The sequence below is a fragment of the Sinohyriopsis cumingii genome, unplaced genomic scaffold (assembly GCF_028554795.1).
Source record: "Sinohyriopsis cumingii isolate HCF-2022 unplaced genomic scaffold, ASM2855479v2 utg001742l, whole genome shotgun sequence".
NCBI lineage: Eukaryota > Metazoa > Mollusca > Bivalvia > Unionida > Unionidae > Sinohyriopsis > Sinohyriopsis cumingii.
The window spans coordinates 243696-266330 of record NW_028316042.1 but is presented as its reverse complement, the minus strand read 5'-3'; the positions used below and the strand labels follow the sequence as shown (position 1 = coordinate 266330).

At 33.8% G+C, this 22635-nt stretch overlaps 2 long non-coding RNA genes across 10 annotated transcripts in view; one reads left to right on the top strand and one right to left on the bottom strand.

Moving 5' to 3' along the window:
• Positions 1-22635, bottom strand: part of LOC149771665 (uncharacterized) — a 50025-nt gene that overhangs the window by 13235 nt on the left and 14155 nt on the right. Inside the window, exon 2 of one of the 5 annotated variants that reach the window (XR_016418186.1) lies at positions 8971-9007. The exons of the other annotated variants lie outside the window; for them this stretch is intronic. This is a non-coding gene — a long non-coding RNA (uncharacterized LOC149771665). The remainder of the gene's footprint in view (positions 1-8970; positions 9008-22635) is intronic. 5 annotated transcript variants of the gene reach the window in all.
• On the top strand, positions 788-12084 carry LOC149771666 (uncharacterized). 5 transcript variants are annotated; one of them, XR_016418181.1, is made up of 4 exons: positions 788-848; positions 4773-4932; positions 6288-6380; positions 9779-12084. It is a non-coding gene; the product is annotated as an uncharacterized LOC149771666 (long non-coding RNA). The 5 variants fall into 5 exon arrangements; XR_016418180.1 differs by lacking the exon at positions 788-848 and adding an exon at positions 951-1013; XR_016418182.1 differs by lacking the exon at positions 788-848 and adding an exon at positions 1569-1702.

The window sequence follows — 22635 nt, the reverse complement described above, 5'->3', positions numbered from 1 at the left end:
TGTCTGGTCTCAGCTAATGTATTCTTGTTAGATCGACATAAAATTTGCCACTTCACAGTGAGTGAAGCCATTTGTATAATCTTTATTTTCACTTGTTTACAAATAAAATTATCATGCTTTAAACATGAAACAATTATTCCTCTTTTTAATCCACTTTAATTGAATTTGTTTTTGATGTCAGGACAAGTAGGATCAATTAGGAAATAAATAATTAAAATCACTTGTTATGAATAAATACCCTTAATGTATTTGTAGCATAAATTATATATTTTTTAATGAAATTATGTTATTATTATTATTATTAATTAATTAATTAATTAATTACTTAATTAATTAATTAATTAAAACATATGAGATTAGTTAGGATTGGATTAATTAAATGCGGAATGAATTGCCCACTGAACTTAGACACAAAGACACAGTGATCACATTCAAGAGTGCTCTCAAAACTCACTTATTTCGACTGCAAGAACAAACTTAAAGACCTATTAATGTTTCCTACCTTAAATATTCTCAGCATGGTTTTTTAATATTTTCTAATTTCATGGTGTTTGTTTTTGTGATCATATCATTATATGTTTTTTATAGTTGTCTAATGTTGTAAAGCGCTTAGAGCTTCTTAAGATTAGGCGCTATACAAAGTCCTCATTATTATTATTATTATTATTACTGAATATAATCACTTGAGATAGTGGAGAAATTCTGCCAGTCATTAAATATTCATTTATGCAAATATGCAAATGAATTTGGTTGAAACTTTTGTTTTCATTGGACATAGTGGTTTTTTAAAAATAACGTTGACATTGAGACGTGTGCTTCTAGAAATTTAGTATTATGTTATCAGACCGGTAGTGTATATACTTTAACCGTTACTAATAATTCCATTGTAGGTTTCATTTCAGCGCTGGTTATTACATTTTATTTTGTTTACTGTTACAATTTTTAAAGTACTATTTGAAATTAGACCGCTATTGGCGGCGTTATCAATTTTCGTGGATTGGTTGAATTGCAAGGTTATTTCGCTAGTAGTTTTATTATAATTATTATATATTATTATAACCGTATCTATGAATTCTTTGTATGTTTATATTTTTTAATAGACACGTTTTTAAATTAGAATTGAAATTAAACGATACATCATTATACGCCTCATACCCATTTATTACCGTTATCAGTTTTCGTGGTTTAGTAATAAGATCGCATTATTTTATCTGCACGGCAGTACTCGTAATAGTATCTATACTGACACCGTTACTAAGATATAAGTTACATTTTATTTGGGTACTAGCAATTACATTTCTTTCCTATTAATGCACTTTAAGTTTATTACCGTTATTTGTTTTCGAGGACAAAAGTCATTGAAAAACCCGCAGGGGCTCGTATCATTACTTACAATTGACCTGTCATACATGTGCTATATAGTAGTTATTATATAGTACATTAGTCCGAATTTCCTCTAACCATTGTCACCCCATTTGTGATATTTGGACAGTTATATTGGGGTGTAGGGTCCCTACACCCCAACATAATTATCCAAATATCAAAAATGGGGTGACAAGGGTCAGAGGAAATTCTGACTAATAGTACATGTATGACAGGTCAGTTGTAAGCAGCGATACAAGCCCCTGTGGAAAAACCAGTATGGTGTGGCCCAGCTTCTGACAATATTGGTTCTATGGTATCTCGATATTTGAACTTTTCGGTAGGTATTTATTTCATCTATTGCACCACATATCATGTACCTATATATACTACGTGGCCATAGCCTAGGTTACTAGTTCTGCATCACCAGTTTATTTTGGGAAAATGTCAGGATTGCTGACGAGTACATATTTTATAAATAAATCCATGAATATTATTGTTTCTAAATAATATCCTTAACCTATGTTTTTAGATAGAATCAAAATCTTCTTAAAATTGCTATCACTGTAACAAATTGTTTAGCCAGTTTGTTGTCTGATAATGTCCAATGATGTTATACAAGAGTTAGATCACATGATTACTGTGATGGTCAAGGACTAGGAAATCGAATCTATGGTAGCAAATAAGAATCAAAATGTGAAACATGTTAATGTCGTATTTTGGTGGCTTTCGCAGTTAACAGGTGTTGACTTGAAAGCTGCATTGTACACGATTTATTACTTTTCATTGGAACACCGGTTGTTGTTCAGTCTTAGGTTGATATGTACTTTCATGCTCATGTTGAATGTTCGTTCTCAGCAACCATCCCAGAGCAACTCCAATCATCATGGGTGGTTATTTGCAAATGCATTTCTTTAATTCTTTCTTATAAGTTTATGTTGCTGTATGGCACAGGTGGCATAATGAGTGCCATATAATTAGCATCCATATATATGCAATATCTTAGTAACTCCCCTTTCATAATTAGGACTGTACATAACATCTGTTTATTGTTTGTTTCCCACAGTTATCAGATTTATAGTGGAAAATAAATTCATTTTAATACAAACAACAACCAGACTTAAATTATATCATGACGGTCATTGTTTTTATTAACTTATTTGCTGATTGCAGACTTCATGACCTGAAATATCATAGCACTCATGATAGTAGTGAACAGAAAATCAAAACAAAATGAAAGAAATAATTCAAATTTTGAATCATTTTAAATCAAAAACAATTGACTGATTCTCATAAATTCTGTGACATAACTACACAAGTTTTAAGACCCTTTTTGGTTGGTTTAAATGGTAAATAATAAAAAAATATACATTATACATCTACATCACTCAGCTGTGTGTTACAGTAGTACAGTAGTTGTAAAAACTTTGCAGGGTCTATATACTGGTCCAAATATGCCCATATCCTATATGTACCAAAATCCATCAAAAAATCTCCTAAAACAAACATTTTACAACCTTGATGGTAGTCGTATTGATATTTTACAGTCAGCTGATCATTCTCATCAGAAGTCTGTTCAGCGGATGCATTAAGTTGAATGATAACTTTATCAGTGCTCATCCCTATCTGGTGACAGTAACAATCAGTACTGTTCAAGTTTTACAAATAACAAGTCCATATAAATGTACATTTGCCTGTATATTATAGTATGTGTTTTATATTTTTAATATAGCATTAACAATTTTTAAGTCATATCGCAAAGATGTCTGCAGTGGCAGTTTATAGTGATGTCTAGCACTGGTGCATCATTCCCCAGACATATAGCATCATCTCCCACCAAGTCACATTATCCTGACACCAGGCTGACCAGTCCTAACACTAACCTCTTAATGCTGAGCGCCAGGCGAGGCTGCTGTTAGTACATGTACCATTTTTTGAAGTCTTTGGTATGACCCAGTCGGGGTTTGAACCCACGACCTTCCACATCCGAGGCGGACGCTCTAATCACTAGGTCACCAGAGCGGTCACCTGTATAATATATAATAATGTATGTGCTGGTAAATCTTGTGATAATGACATGATTAGTCGCTTTATTTTTTCTGTGACACTAATAGGTTGTGCATAAAGTATGTATTCACTGAGTGGAGGTTGGGGGTGTTGAAAAAATTCAAAAAGCATTAGCCTGTGTATGTGGCAGTGTGACTGCTAAGTATGTTCTGCAGCGGTAGGGGTCAATATTCCTTGATAACTGTGATGTTTATGAAGAGAGTCAAGTCAGAAACATAACTAGCAGATGAGTTAGATGCAAAGTGGCTGGTATTCCATGTCAGGCAGAGCCAATATCTGCTTAAAATTATGAAGTGTGATATGATGTAGTTTTATTGCCCATGGTGCACTTTGTGGAAGACGTATTTTCCTCTTCATTTTCTGACATGACCAGTTATTTTATCTCATGATTCCAACAGATTATGCATTCCAGACCCTGGTGCCTCATGCGAATTTGTGAAGCCATACCTTGCCAGACTGGGACAGTATTGTATTTGGATAGACACATGGATTGCCTTTTTGACACCTATTGTCCTTTACTTTTATAAGAGTGAGATTCAGAAGCATGTCTTAAATTTATTACTCATCCTTAGCCAACATGAAATGTCACATGATCGCACACACCTTACAAAAATTGTCACCTGAGAAAAGAACTGTTATTTTTCCTGATTTGGATGATATTGAAGCTGATGATAAAAATTTGAGGTCCATTTATTCCAAATGATGATAAGGTTGATAATATTCCAATTTTCCACTGTTGATATCAAAATTTTAGTCACTGGCTGATACTTGACTATTAAAGTTAAGGTCCACTAAATATTAGCTGCTGTCACTTGTTTAAAACTATTATTAGAGATATATATTTACATTTTCCTTAGAAAAGCATTGGTTATGATTTCTGTAAAATTCAACCTTTGTATCACTATTATAGTTGATGTTAATACTTTCCTACCTTCATTTTCAAAGTTTGTTTTACATGGTATTAATTTAAACCTTTGCTTATTTTTAATGTCTGTACTAATAAGTTCATCTTTTAAAATTCAATTGTCCCGGCTATTCTTGGAAAGGAGGTGGTGACTCAGCAGTGTACATACACAAGGGTGGGATACAAAAATGTATGCTTTGCAATGAGTAATGGGAAAGGGGGTAAAAAATCACCAATTGTTTGCATATGTGCTTTATGGACAACCCCTAACATCATTATCAGAATATTATTATTGCCAGTGTAACTGTTCTTGGGTAAAGTTATTGGATCAATTAAATGTTTTAACAGCTGACCATAATGCCATTATAGTTCATTTGTGCATGAAATCTCATTCTACATTATAACTATTTTCTCTTCTTTTTGTTAACTTTGTTTGCAGATTAGCGTAGATTTCGGCTGATTTTGGTAATTATATGGACTTTTACAAATGGGCCTAGTTACCTGATAGTCAAAAAGATGTTAACATGACCATTCCTCTGATAAAGGTGTGTAGATGAGTCAGCGGCTAAGGACAAGCTGAAAAATGTGATGCTGCAAAGGTATATTTTCCATTTGATATATCATAGATGACTCATATCAGCATCCATACTAGAAGTATGGATGTGACTGACTATCCCATATTCTGCATGAGACAGAAAAAGCTATCTAACGTCTGCCACATCTCATAACATATATGCTATACATTATGTGTATAAGGGGAAATATTATTTATTTTGTAATAGAGTGGGAACATTTTAATTTGTCATAAAAAATGGTACATTTTCCTTAAGCTATGGATCGGCATTTTGAATTATGTATTATTTTTAACATTAACATGAAAAATTTGCAATATTTTTGTGATTACTCCAATACACTAAATCGTTTAACCTTCTATGAGCAACAATTATTAATATTTCCTACAAACACTAAAGGCATCACATGCTGCATTTCTGGATTAAACACATTAATTCCATTATGTCTTAGATATTTCACTTTGAATTGTTTGCATGTAAATATAAGTTATTGCACACGTATTATTATGTGTATTATGTGCAGTATTAATTTTACTCTTTATTGGGGGGGGGAGTATTCGTAGTGATGATTTAGTATTATTTAATATTGAGCTTTACATGCTGGGTATGCAGATGAGTTTGAATGTTTATAAACTGCTGTTGCTTTTAATTACTGCTGTTCTAGTATATTGATAGCCTCTGTATCACAAGTAGAGCAAACTTTTACCTAAAGTTCGGAGTGAAAGCAATTTTTCATTGTAGGAATAAGTACAGAGAGAGAGAGTTAGTTCCCAGGCACTTTACTAAGAAAAAAACTTAGTATGATGTATCCCAAAAGATTACAGTCTACCAAAGAATCTTACAATTGCCAGAGACAAAGAACTCTTTCGTCCTGTGTCCAAAAAGCTTAGAAATAGACAGTATTGTAATAAGTCCCAAATGAAATCAAAGCACAAAGTACTGTGACAAAACTTCATGTAGCAACACAGTTTTGATTCAAAAAGGTGATTTGTCACTGACAGTGCACAGCTTCTAACTTACAGACAACTGTACCAAAGTGACACTGTTACAAAGAGTAACTAAAATACTTTACAATCAATAAACAAACAATATGAGTACACTATTGGGCCAGCAGGAGAGGGGTATTTGTTAAAAAAGGTAGGGACTAAATTCTGAGTACTGACTTAATGTTAACTCAGATGCAAATATTAATCACCTAAATTTTCTGATAGTTACAAATAGACTTGGTACCTCTTTATGCAATTAAATGTGACCTCTGCTTTATGTTGGTGAAATAAATTATGTAAGATGGGTATGTTTTGATTCCTTTTTGTTTCCACCAATGGTATGCAAGGTGTTCAGACATCTAATGCAAAATGTTTCTTTTTCTTTCATTTGTTCAGTGATCCAATAAAGGCAGTGGGCAATTTCGGAAGGATTATATCATCAAAGGTAAAGTGAAATGCTGCGTTACCAGATTACATTCAGTTTTTTGGGTAAGTTAATAGAATGACGAATGTTGGTTTGGATGTTAAGATTTTTGTTTCTTGAACACACTGGATACTGCACTTTTTCTGCAATCATTCAGGTTCAGTTGTATGGATAACACTCCAATTTCATGTATTTGAATGCAGTTAAAGCAAGTTTTGGTCTGAATTTATATTATGCAAGTTAGAGGCATCATTTGTCTCAATAGCAATGTAAGGAGCATTGTTGACAGCACTTTGATTTTAGTTTACTTTTACAACATCAATTTTTATATTTTAAACTGCTGGAAAAAAATTAGTTCAGTTTATCAGTGTTCAATGTTGCTTCATTACAAGGTATATATTTATGGGATACTTTTTGTCTTAGTATTATATAATCGAAAAATTAAACTAACGTTTGAAAAATCTACTACATTTCACAGCATTTAAGAGAGAAAATTTGGGTGTTTCTAATAAATGGATGATCTATTTTCAACATATACATTATTATTATTGCAGAGGCTTCATTGTTTATGGATATTGCTATAAATTAGTGTTACTTGACTTTTAATAATAACTGTATATATTGGAGCCAATAAAATAATTTTTATTTCCTGTACTAGAACTTATGGTGAAACTTTTTTACACCTAGGTCATATGTTCCAAGACTTAAAAAGTGAAATAAATTTGTGTTTAATTTGTACCCCCATGTTGCATTAAAATTGATAAACAAAATGCTTATTTGATAATAAAATGAAAGAAGTTAACATTGTATTGTTATCACTTATTCCTCTCCTTTTTCCATCATGAGCATTAATGAAAATGTATCCACAAAGTCCATATATGTAGCGTAGACATCTATACAGTAGCATGTTTCACTTGCATCAGATTACACAAGACACAATGTTTACTGACATGAACATAGAGAAACAAATCTGACATGAACATAGAGAAACAAATCGTGTTTGGTTGTACTTAGAGGTTTGAATGTGTTATCTGATTGAAAACTGGATCCAACAAAATCACAAACGAGAGTGAAAAAGTGAAATGATTGCTTGAAGGTATGTGCCATTCACACATGACGCAGTGTTATGTGCAAAATAACCAAGATTGTATTATATCCAGTTCAATTATATGACAGTATCTTGCAAATAAAATCATTATTTGTCATTTTGCCAACAGGATATTGAAGACAAGGATTATTATTTTATTGCAAAGCAAGCTGACCTTGGAAACCGACTTTGGATACTTTTAAGCCGATTATATTTTAAAGGATATCAATAAAAAGGTTATTTTTTTCAAAGCAAGCCGACTTTGGATTCTTTTAAGTGTGCTGAGTTTATAGATATATATACATATATATATATATATATATATATATACACATTCAGCGCACATAGGGAAACTATTTTGCTTCCATTTGACCAGTATTCACAGGAATTTTGGAAATAAAATGAAAAAAATGAAACAATTTTTAAAGTGACATAATATAGTACTTCGTGCATGGACATCGATGATCCAGGGTCACTTAGATGATTTGGAGAAAATAAAATTATTTGATGAATTTGTGAAGGCCAGAAGAGAAGATGATTTTGCAGACAATAAGATCATTAACATGGATGAAATTCCAGTGTGCTTTGATCTCATTCCTAGATGGACTGTCAATAACATGGTGGTTGAAAGTGTGAGAATTAGCATGACTGCTGCAGATCTTAAATAAAATGACTTTAGTCCATGCAGTTTCTGCTTAAGGAGATGTGTTGCCTCCAACAATAAATTTTCACTATGACAAAGCTAAAAAGATATTCATGCACTGAAAGAATGGATCATATATGTGCAGGAGAAGGGTTGGGTTAATGAGATGATGCTGCAATGAATTTTAAAAAAAAGTACACAGTTTTATATTTTTTAAAATAAAAATTTAAGTTGGAGTGCATTTTCCAACATGTAATTTTCAAATGATTTAAAATGTGCTCACAACTTAAGACTGGAAAAGAAACTATGTGTCCCAGAACATACAGTGCACAAAAATATACATTCAGAATTGAGTTATGTTGTCTCAACATAAACGGTATATATAACTTTTTATGAATAACAAACTTTTGATTGAGTTGCATAGCTAAATGTAAGTGAAATTGCCATAATGTTTCCGTGCTCTTACATACAAATATCAATACTATTGTCACTGTATGAATTGTTTGCTAGTCATTTAAAGAGTTATATATTTATTTCATGATCTTTATATTATTATTTGGCAGCATAAAATTGATTTTTCAGCACACTTTGATGCAGTTCACTAAGCTCTATAACTGTTAAAAATTTCACCAAAATGTTTCCAAAAGTGAAGAAAAAAAAAGTTGCTGCAATTATACTGCAGAGAAAATGTTTTTCCTTTTCTTGATGAAATCCACACTAAAATCTATTAACATACAAATTCCTAATAGTAACTTTTCATCTGAAATGTTAATTGTCATAACTTTTTCCATTTATTATGATATTTTTAAAAAGAAAACTGTTCTGGAATGATTTGAGAAAAAAATCTTTTAAATCGATTCATTCCTTCATAGAAATTCAGAAAATAGAAATTCATTTTCTGTTTGTTAAATAAAATCATTCTTACTTCGTTCACATTATTTTCACCCATCCATTCCTCTTTTCTGGGAAATAGATATAAAATCTATGTTATTGTTTTAACTGTGACAAGTAAATCCCAGTCCAAGGGTTACATTATTTGTCTCCCCACAAGGCTTGCTGAGTGGGGAGACATATAATGTAACCCCGCAACTGGGATTTCCGTGTCTCAGTCCAAACCCCAATGTAGATTATTTTTCTCACCCAGTATTTTCCTTTAAAAAGAACTCTTCATTAGTGTAATATAGTTCATGTGCAAATGTTTACATGTGGCTCATTAATACAAATATGTTAATGAGGAGTGTGGTGTGACCATTGCATCCAAAGTACAGTTTATGCGGATGTTATGTGAAATTGACAATAAATAATTAATATTTATTACAAGAAACTTTCATTTTCATCAGTTTCAATTTTGAAAAGTTATATTGTAAATAATGAAACGATAATGGCTACTCAGCTCTACTGTAGTTATACTTAGCACAAGCTGAATCGAAGAGTAACATCTTGCTTTCGATTATTCATGGGTAATTAGAGATCTATATCACTATCGTATATAACTCTCCTTTTCTTTGGAGGAGGTGAAACTGTTTGTGACATGTGTTGTCCTTAGTATTGATTGTAAAATTACCCCATGTATAAAAGACCCTCCAAAACTTTCAAGTTCACTGATTCTTTGAAAATGTATTCTTGTCTTGGAATTATGGCAAGTGATACAGTAAATTTGCTTATGGATTAATGATTTCTTCTGGCTGGTAAGTGCATTATTTGTCATTAAATATTGTAGGTTTATCTTTCAGATCCAGTGCTGAATGTCATTCTCATGATTGAGAGGAACAAAGTTATGCTCCACTGAAATCCATGTACCTGCTACAGATTGCAGATTTACACAGAGAATGTGACGTCTACTTTGTCTGTCAGAGCACAAGCAGAATTCTAAAGTCTTCAACAGCACAGATTTCCAAGAATCATCAATTATTAGTACTAAACATGTTATTTGTATTGCTAATTCAGTATACAGTAATACTGAAAGGGATGTACATTTCTGACCACACTTTCTGTTGTTCCCATGATTTCACTCTTCACAAAGCAGTACTGGTTTACTCATGTTATAATGTTGCTCTTTTGCAAGAGCAATTAATAGAGCTCCATTTTTCATTATTGTTTACCTTTCTTGTTTAGCAAAGGCATCTGCTCCAACTGTATTTTACATGATTGTGTTATTGAATAATGGTTAAGATGTTGCTCATTATTTCAGCTTGGTAAAGAAAGTAAAGGAAATATAAAAACATATTACAGATTGCTTTTGATTGCTGATTAAACTTAAATGATGGCAGCCAGATTAACAACTATTCCATTAAAACATACATGGGACCCAGAAAGGCACTTTCAAAGTGGGATACTCACCCATTGATGCAGTTTAGAATTTTCTTATCATTTTAATATGATATCTGTGAAATCAATGTACATATATTTTGTTTTAAACTGCCTTCCCTGGGTACTATGTATATTTAAATGGAACAGCCCTAAAAGCAAAGCTTACAAATATGGAACATATAGTGAATAAGCTTAATTTGAAAGAATCTGGGGGGAGCTCCATTATTTAAATAATTAGATTATTATATGTGCATGCTTTATATCTTGTACTTGTGTCAGTAATTGGCTTAAAGCACTAAATATGTATATATGTTCGTAAATATATGAAACATGAACAGGCATCAAACTATGGGCAATAATTGTTGTCCAAAGAGTATTCACATAAAATATTTTGATGCCTATCTGGGTAGAAAGTAGTTGCCTATGGGCACAAAACGATTGGGTAGTGGACGTGTTCCTCCTGTCAAGTAACAAAGTGAACAATATGTACATGCATGATAGAATGTTGCCTTTGCAACAGTAAACCACTTTTGGATACCATAAATTTCATTTATTGATTTTATAAAAAAAAATGACATCCAAATGACCAACATTTCATGGTAAAAATTTAGTCTGATGAATTTCCCAGAAAAATTGTTCTTTTGGTAACAAAAATCAGTTGTGTATAAAACATATACACTGTTGTTTCATAATTTACTTACCTAGTTTAACATGTTTTGAAATGTATATATTTTCTGTATTCAGTCCAAACAATTTCATTGAGATTTTCTAATCGTGACTGCAGGCCATTTGCAATTGCATATTGTACAGTTCTTTAACATAAGAGTACAGTATACGTGTTAAGTGTTTTGACTGAACTTTTTAAATAATGGTACAATGTACCTCTGCAAACAAAAAACGTGTGCAGATTAAAATTATTGAGGTACATTCATTGCAAGTGTAAATTTTCTTTTCAGCAAGTATACAGTATTTTGGCTTTTAATTGCTTTATAGACTTTAAATCTCTGCACAGTGATGCAGTGAAAGTTACATTGAGTGTTTGCAAATGAATAATTGAGGAATTAGGCGTACAATATTTATACCCAATAAATGCAGAAGCTGTACTCCAATTTTATGATTAGAAATATTTAGAATTGGCTTTTTGTCATAGCCACCATTATATGGCTTCCCTGGACACTATGAAAGGCTTTTTCCCAGCCTACAAATGCATACCATATCTGTCCTTTAGGTCTACAACAGTGATCTATATGAATGGCAAGTTGTACTGTGTTCTTCATAATTTCCTACCATTTCACTCAGTATATGCTTTAATAATGTTTTCAAGTAGATAAGATGCAAAAATTTTTTACCAGTTTTCCACCTCCATTGACACCCATTGTGTCCCAAATCTTATTCAATAATTTACACACCTGGACAGCCTCTGACGAGGCTATGAGTTATATTGTGATTTGTAAACACCATTAATTTCATTGTAACCATAATTAAAATTTATATACTAAGAAGTTGCATTTTTGGTGCTTGAGCTTTTGCATTTAAATAAAGACTTGTTTCACATGCTAAGAGGTCTTGTAATAAGTATTAAGGAAAGAAATGAAAAAATAGCAATGTCTGTCTTAGTTATATTTGAAATCTTTTTAATTGTATGATTTCAAATTCATTTTGTATTCAGATGTTGTGGTCTTTAATGTTTCTGTGGGAAATAAAAAAATTAATAAAACATTTAACATCATACGATATTTCTTTATTACTTGCTTGTTCATACGACCATACTTACAGGCCACACATTGTCATAATTCTAAGCATCCACAATATGTTTCTTCAGATAGGGCAATAATTGAATCAAAAGAAATTATTTTCTTTGAATTATCTGTTTCCATTCTAGATGGTATATCTACTATCTTCTCACAATTACCTTCTCACAATTATCAAATTTATTTTTATCATCAAAATTAAAATAAGTATTAGTCGCTATAGTGCACAGGCCAAGAAATAAAATTACTAATGGGAAATGATAATTAAGGCAAAATAATTTACTTTCGTTAAATTATTTCCCATTTCAGGAGATGTGTGTATGTATGTGTGTATGTGTGTGTGTGTGTGTGTGTGTATTACAAGACTACTATTTTCTCAGACTACTCTGGTGGTCTGGTTGCCCAGTGTCAGGATAATGTGGCTGTGATGCCCCAGTACTTGACACCACCATAAACAGGCCCCTGGTGGCTGATTGCTTAAAGACATCACCATACAAGCTCTGGGTTTATACACTCTCATTAATATTACCAACACGTAAAGCCCATAAAGCTACAGAAACCCTAATAACTCACAGAAACCCGGGTAATTCTGTAATTATATTCCATCAGTATTCAATTCCTACATTTGTATCATAGGAATTATGGTAAATAAAGGGTTCTGAATTATTGTAGTGAGATCCTCATCTGATTTCTTGACCTTCTCGCATATCATTCTACCATTATTGTTTCTATTCCCCACCCCACCCCAACTGGCACTTCATAGAAAGTCTTTTGACAAAATAATTTCTTGCATTATGTTGGATTGGTAGTCTGCATGCATGACTATAAACAAAATTCCCATGCTAAATTCAACGACAATAACTGCATTTGTTTTTTCCTCTCCAGTTCAGAAGTTACAAATGTAGAAATGGTTAAAAGAACAGCACACTCCTTTCCCAACCACAACCCTCAAGCTGAAACTTCAAAACCTTAACTGTCTAATTCTCCCAAGTGCAGGTCCTGTATTGAGGAAAATACGTTGTATATTTCAGCATCTTCATACAATGTATATATGCTGTCTTACTTTCATGGTGAGAACAGGAGAATGACTCAAACATGAAGGCAATCAACATGCTAACTGACTTAAGATTGAGAAAATATTATTTGTTTACTAAGTGAATGACATTAATATCAGTCAAACAGAGCAAATAATTGTGGTTATTTGTTATTTGTTTACTGAAAGAGGCTTGACGATTTATTCAACAAACTAAATGTTTGGCTTTACTATATATATATATATATATATATATATATATATATATATATATATATATATATATATATATATATATATCCTGAATTTTAAGTTCAACTCCATGTGTGTTTTGATGTAACACATCTAATGGAAAAAAGTTGCCATAAATGCATAAACGTCCACATGATTCGGGGACGACAGATTCTTTAATATTTCTTACAGCATCTGCGTAAAACATTAATATTTAACTGGGACACATGCGGCCAAAGTTCAGTCCCATCCGTGTTTGCATTGACTTAAAGAAACAGGCTTACATCTTTCCTTCAAAACACGTAATACACTAAATGGTGAGCTACCAGTATACTAATAATGACATTAGTGGTTAAGCAGAGAAGAGGTTTTGAAAGGATACATAAATCATCTTCCAGTTATAAAAATCTCTTTTAATCTAAATAGACTTTTAACATAAACAAGATGACAATTAGTTCCATTAAGATCTTGTTAAATAAGCACAAAAAATTACATTATACACAAAATAAGATAACAGTGTAACATGGAAAAGACACGTACAATGCAAAGCAGAAAGGTAAGTATTATACACAAGTACTACTACTACTACTACTACTAATATGATAATAATAATAATAATAATCCAAGTATTAGTATAGTCTGGATAAATGTATCAATGGAAAATACCACATACTGAGACAAAAATGCTTAAGAAAAGAATACAGGTGAAAAATAGCTCAAGTTGATTCACTGCAGAAAAGGTGAGCTTTCATGAATCTTGTTGCAGTTACATTATGATTAAGTTGAAGAGGCAGCCAATTCCAGAAAGTTGGGCCCTGGTAATCAAAAGGATGCTTTCCAATGTATTTTAATCTAACATTGGGAATAATGATGATATGAATACAGGAGATGAGTGCAATTGTCTGGAAAGTGTGTATACACGATGAACTCAACAATGTACTTAGGGTTTGACATATTAAAAATGTTGTAACAAAGAAGTCACTTTTTATTTAATCTTGATATAACCAGAAGCCTGTCAAGGATGCTACACATAGAAAATAAGTACTCACTGATAGGAATTCACTGACAAAATAAGGAGCATTTTGCACCTTTTTCATATTTATTTTTTTACTATGTACTGGGGAAAAAGCAGAGAGACTGGAATTGAAATAATCAAGTAGAGAATTTATAATGTAAAGATGCATCTTGAGGAGACGAATCCAATGATACCTAGTTGATAAAAATCAGTTGAGGCATTTTTGAGAAAATTGTGTTCTTGTGACAGGGATAGGGTTACGGTTTTCCGAACAGATAGTGCCATTTTGGATACCGTATTCACTGAAATACTTCTCATGGAGTCCGATAGAAAGGTATTTCGCTCATGAAAATCGGTCAAGTGGTTTATGAGAAATTGAATTCTTGTGATTTCCCATATATTTATATAGGTTATTGTTAGGGTTACGGTTTTCTGGTATAACGTACGAATGGACCTGGCAATTCTGATGCGCTTTTTGCTGCAGTACGTGTGTCATAGAGCCCAATAGATAGGTATTTCTTTCATGAAACACGGTCAAGTGCTTTGGGAGAAAACTGGATTCTTGTGATTTCCCTTATGTTTATCATAGGTTAGGGTTAGTGTTGTAGTTTTATGGTAATACGTAAGAATGGACCCGGCGATTTTTATGGTCTTTTCCCTGCAATACATGTCTTATGGAGCCCGATAGATAGGTACTTGGTTCATGAAAATCGATCGAGAGATTTTGGAGCAAAAAAAATTTTTTTTTTGTCATGTTGTGTTAGGAATTAGGGTTACCCATGAAGTAACTATTTTCTCAAGATCTTGGGAATTTTTCATGCGGTGTGCTTTGCTTGATCTGGCTTGGGTAAACCTATGTAAAGATGGTGCGTATGTCTTTCTGCGACCTGCAGCACCCATTATAATGCGAAATGAGTGTTTGGTATTATAGTGAGCAGACGGATCATCAGAGTTTTATGATACCTGTATCCAAATACGGATCTTAAGGAGATAAATCTACTGATACTTTGTTGAGATAGAGAGCTTGATTTTCTTTTGCTAAGTTATAGCCTTTCTAATAAAATTTTGACTTCATCGTTTTTAGATGAATTTCGTCTTTTTTGGTGAATATCTTGATAACCCCTTTGAATTGCTTGCTGACACTGGCCCTACCAAATGAGCCCAGTAAAGACGCATGCTGAGACACCTAGCCTATGAAGGTAGCTTGAGGGCTTATGGAGTTACTTGGATTCAAGTAACAAACAGACCCTGTACTACTTAAATCTGAATAAAGCCTGTCTTCCAAACTAGCACCGTAAGACAGTCTGCTGGAGGTAAATTGGCCAAGTTGCCACATCACTATTTTCTGATTATCTCGATACCGCCTTGGAATTTTGACATGCGGTTTGCTTTGCTAGATCGGCCTTGGTGAGACAAACTTAAGAATGGTTTGTCTGCCTGTCTGCGACCTACAATGCCCCCATAATAAAAAATGAGTGTTTGGTACTAAGGTAGCGGACGGATCGTCGGAATTCTATGATACTTATGTCCAAAGATGCGTCTTCATGAGAGTAACCCAACAATACCTCGTTGGTGAGAACCGGTTGATGCATTCGTTAGAAAATCGGATTCTTGTGACTTAGGGTTAGGGTTTAGGGTTAGGGGTATGTGCTTCTGGTAATAACGCAAGAACAGACAATACGATTTGAATGCTGTTTTTACAGCAATACGTGTCTCATGGAGCCCGAAAGATCAGTACTTGGTTCATAAAAATTGTTTTTAGTAGTCTGGGAGAAATTCAGATTCCTGTGATTTCCCACAGATGTAGCATAGGTTAGGCTTAAGGTTACATTTTGCAGTTAATAGCCTATGAACGGATGGGACGATCTGGATGCAGTTTTCACTACGATATATGTCTCATGGAGCCTGATGGATAGGTAGTTACTTCATAAAAATCAGTCCTGAGGTTGGATAGGAAAATGGATTTTGTCATTTAGAGTTAGGGTTATCTGTGAAGTAACATCAATATTTCAGTAACTCATGGGATTTTGTCATGTGGTTTGCTTTGCTAGATCAGCTTTGGCGAGGCCTAATTAAAAATGGTTCGTCTGTATGTCTGTACAGCGCCCCCTGTAATGTGAAATGAGTGTTTGGTGCTGTATCTGGCAGACGGATCATCGGAGTTCTACGATACATATGCCCCTTTTGTCATAAGAGGTTTCCTATGCTGGATAAAGGTAAATCTGTAATCATAGTTAATCATATGGAACTAAGTTTTATCCCTGGTATCGACGACATGTCAAGTACTAGTTCACACCAGTTATACGTATGCAATGTTTTTGTTTTATAAAATTTCAATTAATCTGCAGTTGATAATTCCTATTGAAAAATATGTAACATACAGTTACTGACCATTAAATGTTGTCTTCTGCTAACATCTTCAACACTCCCTGGACTCAGGAATATGATGTTGTCAAGAAAATTATTGAATTAGTTACTTTCCTATATATATAGTGATTGGACATATGTGTATATATTTATGCGGGTTTGTAAGGAAATTAAATTTTAAAATACATTATTGATTGAATGTTTGTTGTATCGATATTAGTTATGAACAAATATCATTATTTTATTGAATAAATGCAAATAATTACTTATTGGAGAATTTGTAAATGATTAGTGTACAGGAGCTTAGACCTTGAGATTACCCGTCTGTTGAATTAAAAACTGATTTTTTTGGCCATGTGGCTAGAAAAGTGACCGGGTTTATGTGACCGGGCGGGGTAGGGGGCGGCGCAGTCACCAATGAAGGGTACGAATACAAGTTGGATGATAGTCATTTTCTGAACGTACGTGCTTGAAGTGTTTGTCTACGCACCTTATCACTTGGAAGGCGTGAACTGGTATTTACCTAGGTGCAATGCAATTAGTGAAGAATTGGTGTCATCTATGTTTTTCTGGGTCATACGGATAAAGAAAAAACCAAAACCAATGTGCACATACATGTACACTAGAACTAACAGGACACAGCATACAGTACACAGAAGCTCAAAATGTATATAACAGAAGAGCAGAGAGAGACAGTGTGAGATACAGAGCGAGCGAGAGACAATGTGTGTGTGAGAGAAACAGCACGAGAGAGAGCAAGAGAAAGAGCGAAAGAAAACTTGAGACAGAGCAAGAGAGCGAGTGAAAGACAGCAAGCTTGAGACAGGTGCAGAGAACGAGTGAGAGAGACGCAAAGCACGAGAGACAGAAAGCGAGAGCGTAAGAGCGAGCGAGACAGAACGAGAGAAAGCATGAGACAAAGTGATACAGGGAGAAGATGGACAGAAAAAGCAAGTGGGACAGAGCAAGAGGGAGAGAGGGATTGAATAAGAGAGACAGAGCACAAGATAATGAGCAAAATAGACAGATATAGAGAGAGCATGAGACATACATATGGAGACAGAGTGAGAAAAAGACATATAATCTATGTTGGGGTTTGGACCGAGACATGGAAATCCTAGTCAAGGGGTTATATTATTTGTCTCCCCACGAGGCTTGCCGAGGGGGAGACAATATAATGTAACCCCTTGATTGGGATGTCCTTGTCTCTGTCCATAACCCAACGTAGATTCTTTTTCTCACCCAATAATTTCCTTTAAAGTAAAAAAGAACTCACTTTTGCAATATAGTTTACGCGCAAATATTTACATACGCTCCATTAGTACAAACATGTTTATGAGGACTGTGGTGTGACCGTGTCATCCGAAGGACACAGTAGTTATGCGCGAGCCCGCAAAAAATAATAATAACATAAAACGTTGCATAGTATTGAGGTATTATTACATTTAACATATGGATGTTATATGAATTAACAAGAAATAGCTAATATTTATTATAAGAGAATGTTTCATTTTCATCAGATCCGATTTAGAAAATTTTGTTGTAAATAATGGAACGATACTGGGCCCACACCTCTGTTGTAGCAGTAGAGGCTATTATTATAACGAAAAGTAACATGTAGCATGTGTTCATGCTTGGGTTATTCACAGGTAATTAATAATCTGTGTCACTGTGGTATATAACTCTTCTTTTCTTTGGAGGTGGTGAAACTGTTTGTGACATACTTGTGTTGTCCTTAATATTGATTGTAAAATTACCCCCGTGTATAAAACACCCTCCAAATACGGACCCAAGCAGATAATCATGTGCTAAACTTTCAAGTTCATGGATTCTTTGAAAATTTATTTTTCTGTCTTGGAAATATAGCAAGTGCTATAGTGAAATTTGCTTATGGATGTGTCGACGGATAAATGATTCCTTCTGACGGGTAAGTACAATATTTGTCATTAAATATTGCAAATTTATTTTTGATTCAACTGGGACACAACGGATATGCTTAACAAAATTAGAACAAAGCATGTTTGACAACACATTTCTGTCTGTTACTAAGTTTTCCATAGTTGTTAAGAGAGTTGGGAGCTATGAAGTGTATAGGTCTATAGTCTGTGTGCATAGATCAATGTTTTCCGTCATAGTTCATTTCACACAGCATTGAGAATTTTGTCCTATCTGTAGCACAGTAAATTTTCAGGTCAGCGTCATAATTGTTGCAAACAGTATATTTTTCACACAAAGTATCTAAAACTAGTTAGGTAGCTTTAGCTACATTTAATGACGCTGACCTGAAAATGTACCGAACAATGCGTGGAACAAACTAGCATAATATCAAAAAGCTCGACATCATATGCATGTGTATCTCTATCTCTCTCAAAATGGTTTTGTATGGTGTGTTCTCAAAGATGGATTGACCTAAGTTCTATGTTTTTTGTTATATATTCGTTGTTGTTTGATTTTAAAAGAACTACGTCAGGCACAGCAGAAGACAACAAGGGTTTCTTTTTTTTAAAGTAGTTCTGAACGCGTGAACACCTTGACTGAGACGATTGGTCTGAGATAAGAAAAGTAAGGTTAGCAAAACAACTATATTTTTCTGTTGCATGGGTGAGAAAAACAAATAATAGCCGTTTGAAACTTTTATTATGCATTCCCAACCACAAGAACAACATAAAAGAATTTATAAAACATTAATAATTTTCAACAATGGTAACATCAATAGAGCGGTTCAAATACAAATATTGAAAATAAAGTTTTACAAATGTTCATCTCATGAAGACGTTTGATGAGTTTCACTAAAAACCGATACAACAGATGACAGCTGATAACATGAAAAAGAAACAGTGGGTCAATATTTGAAGGGCAAATAGCTCTGGTCAATTTCATGTGGACATCACATAACAGAGCAAAATCAAGACCCATTTATTGATGTGATTGAAATGTAAATAAAAGTTTGGGGTTAACAAAAGAATTACTATATACCATGATGAAAGGAGGAGAAAAAAACCTAATACTGTGTAGACTACCTGCAGTTTAAGGAGCTGAGCAGTGAGACCCATTAACTATGTCATCATGCCCAGTAGGAACTGACATGCAGTCACTCTAGAATTAGTACTGGAAGACAATAATAAATAAAAGGAAAACAAACTGTCCAATATATACGGAAATATTCTGAACTGGAACAGCTATCAAATCTATTACATCAAAGAAATGAAAAGATTTCCGACTCTCTATTAGGTTTTTTGTTGATTAATACCACAACTGTTGTGTCAGTTACAATCAAGAAAATAAATGAAAAAAAGACATCAAGTATAAGTGTTTTAGATTTTTAGTGCATCATTAACAATTTTTCAGTCATATCGCTATAATATCTGCAGTGTGACATTTTGTAGTGATATCAAGCACTGGGGCATGATGCCGCAGATATGTAGCATCATGCCCCACCCAGTCACATTATCCTGTCACCAGGCCGATCAGTCCTAACACTAACCTCTTAATACTAAGCACCAAGCGAGGCAGCTGCGAGTACCATTTTTATAAGTCTCTGATATGACTTGGTCAAATGTCATTCATTCTTACCAGCATGTACAATACCAGTGCATTGTCTATTTACTGAAATGTATTGATTAGGGCTGAAAGCAGCCACAGGTTTTGTAGATACAAACAATGGAAGCAGACAGTGCTGTTTTACACAAGAACAAATTTCACTGACTGGAGGATAGGGTTTCCCCCAAGGAATCTGCTGTTTTGAACCAGTCAACTGATTCCTTGAAACCATTTTATGTGCGACTATGATGGCTTTTCCATAGAATGCATCTGGATGGATTGTTTTCTTATAAAGCCTGTGCAAGATGAAGAAAAGTTAAATAAAATGTTATATTAAAAAAAGGCTTAAAACTAAACCTGACTTTAACATGGAAAATATGATAAATAAAGAAATGGAACTTCAAAGATTCTTGTCTGCAGAAGTTTCTGTGGCACGATGCCAACAAAGATCAAACAATTGCAGCTTGTAATGCATGTAAGAGATGGTCCTGATACCAACAAAATCCATTGGATTGTTTGCAGGACAGGTAATCACAAGGAAAGATGCACTGTTTACAAATCAAAAAGTGCAAAGAACAACACATGTCATTTAAAATGTTTCTTTGAAAAAGTCAAATCTGATAAAGATGTTGTGGGTGATTTTTAGATTGAGTGATCAATAAATACAATATGAGCCAAACTGAGTTTTACAAGAATCTGTTTAATTAATTAAAAAAATGCACAACCGAATTAGTTAAGTAGGGTTTTCAGTAAAAATCAGGAAAATAGTGAAGTAGTACAAGTTTTCCTCATTCAAAACTGGTGATGACAGCCATAACCCAAGGACACAAAATAAATATTTTTAGTTCACATTTTTATGTAACACAAATATGTATATAATACATAATACATTGATATTGTATTGTTTCAAAATTAATAATTCACATTTTCACATTCTTTTCAAAAAAGTTTATATGGAAGAAACAAAGAGCTGATTAGTTCTTTAAGAAAAAAAAATACTTTTGTACTTATACTCAAAAATGCAACCAATAAAACTTTGTATCACAGAAAACACCAAATATATAATACAACAAAATTCTAATGCATGTATAGTGCCCAGAAGAAGCAAATTAAATGGGCTCATTTCGAACAGTTACAGACTTGTTTACCCATACATTTTCTTGTCAGTATTTTAAGCAGTGTCTGTCAGTATTTTCATTCAGTGTTTCTAGCATCTTAGCACATATCACCTATGAAACAGGGCACAAACTGTAGACACTATAAATACACTATAATTACCATTATGTAGTATTGCACGACATACCATTTTTCAGCACAAGATAGGCTATACATGGCGGCCAGTATATATGGTGGAGGAAGAACCCGGGAAAACCCAGGAAAGAACTACCGAACCACTAGAAGCTACTGGCAAGCTTTCTCACATGCACACATTGGCTGAATCCGAGACTCAAACCCACGCAGACACAGGTGAGATGGCAGTGATCCGTAATGGATAGCGCTTTAGACCACTCGGCGCCCCACACTATTCTGTAAATAACTCCTAGTTTGTAAAGACATTGATATTCAGGCACCTCTGTGTTCTAAGCAAAATCTGCAGATGTTGACCATTGAATTAAACATGTTTATATTACAGTGATAAAAACCCACAAAGGAATACCTCCACACGCCCAAATTCATGCTGTTATTTACCTCTGTTACTTTCTCTAGAAAATCTGTTTTCTCAACTTCATACATATCCGTAACATTTAAAATAAAGCCAAATCTCTACATTTTCACGCTTAAGGAAGACTTAATACAAAACATTATGACATAAATTGTTACCACCACCCATCCTCTCAGAAAATAATAAGTTTATCTTGATATGTGAAGGCAATCTTATTTATTTCATAAAATCTGATATCAGCTTTGTTAACATTTACAATAATGGATTGCTTCTAAATACCTTGTGCAATTTTGGAATCTGGGAACATATTTGTCATTGCTTCTGTTAACTTGACAGCTGTGCTCAATGACAAATTCATATTTATGATCACGACCGCTCCAGTGGCCTAGTGGTTAGAGCGTCCGCCTCGGATGCGGGAGGTCGTGGGTTCAATCCCCGGCCGAGTCATACCAAAGACTTAAAAAATGGTACTAACAGTTGCCTCGCTTGGCGTTCAGCATTAAGAGCTTAGTGTTAGGACTGGTTGGCCTGGTGTCAGGATAATGTGACTGGGTGGGACATCATGCTACATGTCTGCGGCATGATGCCCCAGTGCTAGACATCACTATAAACTGCCACACTGCAGACATCGTAGTGATATGACTGAAAAATTGTTAAAGCTACGTTAAAAATAAAAATCA